Source organism: Emydura macquarii, unplaced genomic scaffold (genome assembly GCF_026122565.2).
Source record: "Emydura macquarii macquarii isolate MOO-44397 ecotype Brisbane River unplaced genomic scaffold, CSIRO-AGI_Emac_v2 contig_1477, whole genome shotgun sequence".
NCBI classification, from domain to species: Eukaryota; Metazoa; Chordata; order Testudines; family Chelidae; genus Emydura; species Emydura macquarii.
Window position 1 is genome coordinate 21735733 of NW_027131614.1, and position 7486 is coordinate 21743218.

Genomic DNA, 7486 nt, shown 5'->3' on the forward strand with positions numbered 1-7486 from the left:
ATGGCCTACATTCCTTATTTCTAGATATAAACTCATTTTTGGCTATATGAAAACACACATTGTTTGCTTGCACCCACCCTACTAAGCGATCCAGATTGCTATACATATCAACATTTCCTCTTTGTTGTTTACCACTCTGCCAATTTTTGTGTTGTCTGCAAACTTTTTCAGTGATTTTGTTTTCTTCTGGGTCACTGATAAAAATGTTAAATTGCATAGGGCCAAGAACCAACCTTTACAGGACCCCATTAGAAACACTCCCTCTGACTGACCATTTACAAGTACATTTTGAGGCCTGTCAGATAGCCAGTTTTTAATCCATTTATTGTGGGCCATCTTTGTTTTTTAATCAAAATGTTGTGTGGTACCAGTCAAGTGGCTTGCAGAAATCTAAAATCAACACTATCTACATCAACACTATTATCTTTATCAACCAAATTTATAATCTCAGCAAAAAAGATACCAAGTTAATTTGACAAGATCTATTTTCTATAAACCCATGTTGATTGGCATTAATGATATTTTCCTCCTTTTTTCTAAATTAAGTCCCATACCATCCATTCCATTATTTTGCCCATAACTGATGTGAGACTGAGAGGTCTATAGTCACCTAGATCATCTCATTTACCCGCCTCTTTTTTTTTTTTTTTTAAATATTGGTACAACATTAGCTTTTCCCCAAACTTGTGCAACTTCCCCAGTGCTCCGAGTTATTGAAAAATCAACATTAAGGATCCAGAAAACTCTTTTGCCTAATCTTTTAAACCTCTTAAATGCAAGTTATCCAGACCTGCTGATTTAGAAATGTCTAACTTTAGTAGCTGTTTTTTAACATTCTCCCAGGTTACTATTGGAATGGAAAGTGTGTTTCATCATCCATTGTCGTATGATATGCCTACATATGTTTTTTCCTAAATGCAGAACAGAAATATTTATTTAATACTTGTGCCTCTTCAGAATTTTTATTGGCATTATTTGTTCTACCATTTCCATCTAGTTAGGGACCAATATTATTAGGATTCCTTTAGTTCCTAATATACTTAAACTACTTATTATCCTTAACTTTGTTGGCCATAGAGTTCACCTTGTATCCTTTTGCTTCCATTATCAATTTTCTACAATTCCTAGCTTCTAACTTTTATACATTACTATCAACTTCCCCTTTCTTCAATTTGTGATATATTGCTTTAAAAAAGAAATTCTAGCTGCTTTTGCTTCCCCAGCTAAGTAAGTTTATTTAAAAAAACCAAAACAGCCATGTAGTCACCTTTCTCGATTGTGGCTTTTTGGACATCTGATTGGCATTTTGGCATAATGTTTTCCTTTTTAAATTAATCATTTGCCAACAAATACCACATGGTTACCAGTTACTTCAAATTATAAATCTTGCTGAGAAATTGTGGTACTTCAGATACTAGTGGCAGTTGTTGTCAAATGCTGATGTTAATGATATCCACATAATTGGTAAACTTTTGCCTTTTTAACTGGATCTAGGGAAGAGGTGCAGAGTAAGGGCATTGGCTTTGATCCCACATCACAATAGTGAGTAGTTTCTATGCTAACCAGGGTGTAAGGATTATTCTTGAGTGCAGCTCCCACACAAGTTATACAAGGGCGATGGATACTACTTGCTACCCATTCTGCGTCTGCAGACAATGTAGCATTTTAAAAGTGTACAATGACAAGAAAACTGATGTCTAGGTTAGGATGTTAACTTGGAATAATTTGTCAGATGTTAATATTTTATTACTATCATTTGTGTGTATGTTTAGTTGGTATGAATGGGAACTAATAGACATAAAACAAGATTCTTGCCGCAAAGAATTCTGTCTCAATTAGGCAGGTAACATAATGAAAACAGACCAGGGCTCACAGAGAGAAGGAAGAGAAAACAGTAAAAATGCCAAAGAAATAGTGACTTTGGAAGAGTAATGCTTTCTCCAGAAAAGTAGATCACAATGTTTCTTTGTTCTATATATAACTTCCTTTTTTCTGGCTTTTCTGGTGTTTGTTCACTGGGTTTTTTAAATGGCTAACCATCAAAGAAAGTAGTTGACAGGGATTGGAAAGTGTGAGATCACTTGCTGCTGCTCTAACCATAGGGAGCATCATGAATACTCAGTCATGTGTGGGAGATGGAAGCAAAGAAAGAATTAGGATGGACCCAGAGAATATGAGACAAACCGGGGGTAGAGGGAAAACTACAGCTGCATCTGAAACTTGGTTCACTTTATCCATTATCTTTGTGGATGGATGTCAGTTTTCTGTTGTGTGGTGAGATTTTTTGGGGTGGTGTGTTTTTGTTTTTGTTTTGTTTTTTTGTAGGAAGGGGCATAGCTGGGATGAAGAGTGAGAATAATGCGGTAGCGGCTTAGGATATGGCCAACCCTAAAGCCTAGCCCTTTGCGCTTTTATGTTTAAAGTTTTATTTAGTCATGCACTACACTTGGTACCACTAGCACCATAAAAGGCAGCATTCTATCTGATCTATCTTTCAGCATGAGAAAGAAACTCGTGTGGATTAATGGGAAAAGATACCACTTGGGTCAAGCCAGCCGGCAGGTTGCCCTCCTATTTCTTTTGGTCTTTGCGTAATAAAAGTGCTTTGATTTGCCTTTTGCTCCATGTGTCATGTAAACTGAAATATTAAGCTACCATCAGAAGAAACATCAAAATGCACTGCTGGAATTTTAGAAGGCTCACTGAAGCAACTAAAAGGCTTATGTTTTCAAACCAATGGAAATCTTGAACAACAAGATGCTCAGATGCTACAGTGATGAGGACCATATAAGTACCTAGATATAACAAAATGAGCCAAATCCCTCAGGCTTTACTGTGTTCAGTGAGAATCTTTCTAAGCACTGATCTGGGTCACTGAAATTAGAAATGTACTAATGCACGAGGATATACTTCAGCTAACTTCCTGGCTTAGTCCAAACCACCATCCTCCCACATGGGACTTCCTCAGAGGGACGTGTGGTTCTTTGGGCTTGTCTAAACAGTCAATGCATGACAAGCCGTGGTTAATCTATAACATTCTAGGCTGCCATGTACTAACTGGCTGTGTAGGTCGTGCTACTGTATGCTAAAAGTTTTGTAGTGATTTTTGACATACTACTGTTTGAAACAGTCACAGGTACCCTAAACAATAGCAGCAACAGTTCCAATAGGAGCTGGAAGAGACACCAGACTTAAGCTTAAAATCAGAAGCCAGCGATTTCATTAGGAGCTTTTTATTTTCACTCCACAGAACTGTGCATATTGACTAACATCACCTGTTCTTCCTGCAGTGGTGCATCCTCCCTGTCACACTCCCTAGATTCAGTCAAATCTATGCACCTTGCCTTATTTCCCTTACATCCTTCTACTTTCTTTTCATCTGACTAGTATAGCATATAGAGATGATGCTTGCTTAAGTTACATAAAAATGTGTTCAAATGCAAATAGCCCCAAAATCTATGACCTAAAAATAGCTTTGACAATAGAGAAGTAGGCCTGGTAAAATATAGTGAATTAAAGTGAGACACTCAGAGGCAAGTTAGAGAAAGAAGTTAGGATATGGCCCCGGCTCATGTTGTAAATGTGTTTTGGTCCTGTTTTTTACAGTGTTTTAGATAAACTGTTTGGGAAATGCTATCTATGATGATAGTTATTGGTATGGTATTTACGCAGATGGTAATGAAGTTGATATTTTCTACTTGGCTATTTAACATTAACGTTTAATTATGGTCAAAAGGTATATTTAATGTTAATTAAAGGGCATTATTATAGTTGACTATAACTCTAAATTAGGCATGCCTATTCAGCAACAAGGTACCACTAGAGATAGGATTATGCCCATTCTCCTTTTTTAGGGACTGATCAATGCCTAAATGCATCATTTCATTTTTAGAATTACTATAAATGCAGTGTGGGATTAACAATTTGCCTGTTTGCTTAACAATTTTATATTTACCAAGTCTTTAATTTTATCATGTGTTGTGTTATTCACAGTCCTTCACTAAATTAAATTATCTGTAACCACCCTGGAGGCTCGAATCTTTAATAACTTAGTTTGGATTTAAGTCCTCAAAGCACTCACTGTTAAGGGGAGTATGCATGTACTCCTTGGGTCTGCACATTAGAAAATGAATGACTAGATTAGATACAGGACACTTTATTGTCAGGTTAAATAGTTTCTAAAGCTGCTTTCGCCAAAAACATACAGTGGCTTTGCAACTAATGGCAAAATGGGTATGTTCTGTTTGTTGAAGGGCAACAACTTTCTAGCAAAAATTCATAACAGTGTGTGAGAGAAAAGTAGTAGATATGATATATCTTGATTTTAGTAAGGCTTTTTACACAGTCCTACATGACATTCTTATAAGCACACTAGGGAAATATGGTCTAGATTACATTATTACAAGGTCAGTGTATAAATGCTTGAAAGACCATTCTCAAAAAGTAGTTATCAGGTTTGCAGTTAAACTGGGAGAATCTATCAAGATGGATCCCAGGGGGGTCTGTCATGGGTCTGATATCGTTCAATATTTTCATTAATGATTAATGACTTGGAGTAGATTTATACATTTTTTTGATTATACCAAGAAGAGAGGGATTTGAACCACTTTGGAGGACAGGATTAGAATTCAAATTATCTTGATAAATGGAAGAATTAGTATGAAATCAACAATATGACATTCATTAAAGACAACTACAAAGTACAGCATGTAGGAAGGAAAAGTCAAATGTGCTAGTACAAAATGGGGAATAAATGGCTAGGCAGTAGTACTGCAGAAAAGCATCTGGGAACTGCAGTGGATCACAAATTGATCATAAGTCAACATTATGATGCTCTTGTGAAAAAGGCAAATGTAATTCTGGAATTTATTAACAGGACTGTCATATGTAAGACCGTGATGGGGTGGAGTAGGCTCAGAGGCTCCCTGCTGGAGGCCTCAGGGTCCTTCCACAACCATCCCAGGAAAAGAGCAGTGGAGCTAAGTCCTCCAAGTGCCCTGCACAGGAAAAGGATGCAGGGAGCAGCCAATCAGAGGATTGCAGGCTAATATAAAAGGAGCTGCAGTGTAGACCAGTCAGTTGCTACTTGGAACCTGAGGAGTGAAGGTGGTGCCCCAGTGGGCTGAAGCACTGCAGCACCACAGATAGCTCAGTACTGGCAGGGAGTGAGAAAAAGCTCCTGGCTGGCTTCTGGGCCTGAACATAGACGAGTCCTGAGGTAAAGGAGTTGCCCAGGAAACTGAAAGCAGTTTAGTTAAAGGGACACTGTGGCATGTGGCTGCTATTCTTAAGGACCCTGGGCTGGGACCCAGAGTAGTGAGTGGGCCAGGGTACCCCCCATAAGCCACTTGGTCAGTGGCCTACCCCAGAGTGATAAATTGGGGAGTGATAAACCCCTAGAAGGGAATCTGAACTGTTAAGAGGCCCAGCTAGAGAGCTGGGGCCAGAATCGGTCAAAGGGAGTGAAGAGACTCCAGTGAGGAAGCCCTGGAGGCACAGCTTCCTTCCAGGGCCAGGAATGCTTAAAGACAGTTAGATTAATACCTGAGAAGGGGTCTGTTTGAGTTGTGATCGATGCAGACTTGACTTGATTGGAGGACTGAGTCACTAGAAAATGCCAGAGAAACTGCCAAATGGGTCACCACAGAATGAAAGAGGTGTGCGCGTACACATACACACACCTGGCCAGGGGGTGCTTGTCACAAGTGGGTGCCATCCCATTACAAAGACAGAGGAGGTAATTGTTCTGCTCTCCTTGGCACTGGTGAGGCCTCAGCTGGAGTAATGTTTTCTGATTTGAGCACCTCCCACTAAGAAAGATGTGGACAAACTGGAGAGAGTCCAGAGGAGAGTAACAAAAAGGATAAAAGGGTTAAGAGACATGACTAAGACTGCAAGTCTGTCACGAACATTGTGGAAATCATGGATTCTGTGACTTTTTGCGACCTCTGTGACTTCCATAGCTGACCTCAGGACTGCGTGAGCAACTGGCCCCTTGGCCAGCCATTCAAGGAACCCCAGGGCCAGCTGCACCAGCCACTGCTGGAGCAGCTGGTGCGGCTGGCCCTGGGGACCACCTAAGCAGCGGTCTCGGGAGTGGCCCTGAGGACTGCAAGGGCAGCAGCAGCCTTAGGGGCAGCCGAAGCAGCGACTCTAAAGGCCGTGAGATTGCAGTCCCCAGGGGCCTTGGAGCAACTGCGGCCGGCAGCAATCGGCTCACGCCGGAGCAGGGGCCAGCTGTCAGCCACTGGGCACCCCAGAGCAGCAGCATCCTGGGAACAGCTAAGATTTTGTCAGGGGTATTTTTAGTAAAAGTCATGGACAGGTGATGGCCCATGAATTTTTGTTTATTGCCCGTGACCTTGTAACCAAATTTGCCTGTTACCTTGAGGTATACTCATTTATTAGGGTTACCTTCCTGGTGGGGGGTGTGATTCTATTAATGTATTGCTTGTGTTACTTGTGTGTTCATATGGCTACAAGTCCTCTCCCAATGGAATTATCCTGCAGGACCTAAGGTTTTCAGGGCTGGGTTCCTCTAGCCCCAGATTCAAATAAACCCCACACAGATACACACACTCACACATTCCAGATGAACTGAGTGCACCTGAGTGGGCTGGGTTTATCAGCACTCTCAGCTGATCCCTTATATGTCCCTGAACTCAGCAGGCTGGGTGACACAGCACTTTCAGTGGCCACCCTTATATGCCCCTTTGCAACGCACCAGAATAGAGCACACTTCTTGAGCAGGCTGGGTCAAACAGCACTTTCAGCTGCTCCCCTTATTTTCCCTTGGACTCCATAGGCTAGGCAAAGCAGCACTTCTCAGCTGTCTCCTTTATATGCCCCTTTACAATTGTTCTAGCAGTAACCCTGTTGATGAGCAAACCCCATAGGATTTTTGGGCACTCCGGGGATCTTTGGTTCAGGTAAAAGAAGCGTGGCTGCAGAGCAATATAGGAAAGCCAAGAACACAAAGGAGTAAAATAAAGTTTGGAGAGAGAGAGAGAGAGAGAGTAGCAACCAGCTTGACTATAACAGTTATTTTATTGCTAGGTATATAAAACTTATGTTACTAATAGTAATACCATACAAGGAGAGAAAAACAATCAAATGCACAACTACAGTTAGGGTATTGGAGAAAGCTATCCCAAGTTTGATTACAAAAGTATAAAGTTATACCTGGACACGGACACACACACACACACACACTCACTCACTCTGTGTGTGTGTTGGGGGAAGGGGAAATGGGGGGGTCTCACCATTCCATGCAGCTCAAAGGTTCCCAGGAGAAAGGCTGTTCAGCTTAGGGTCTGGAGCGCTTAAGACAGGCAGAGTCCCCAGCACGATCAGTCAGGAAGAGGGGAAGTTCCAGTGGAACTGATGCAGAATTTGGATCCAGGCATCAGAACAAAAGTTTGAACTTGGGTAGGGGTTTTTGTAGGCACCAGGTTTGTTTATGGGTAAACAATGTCTCAAGGACATT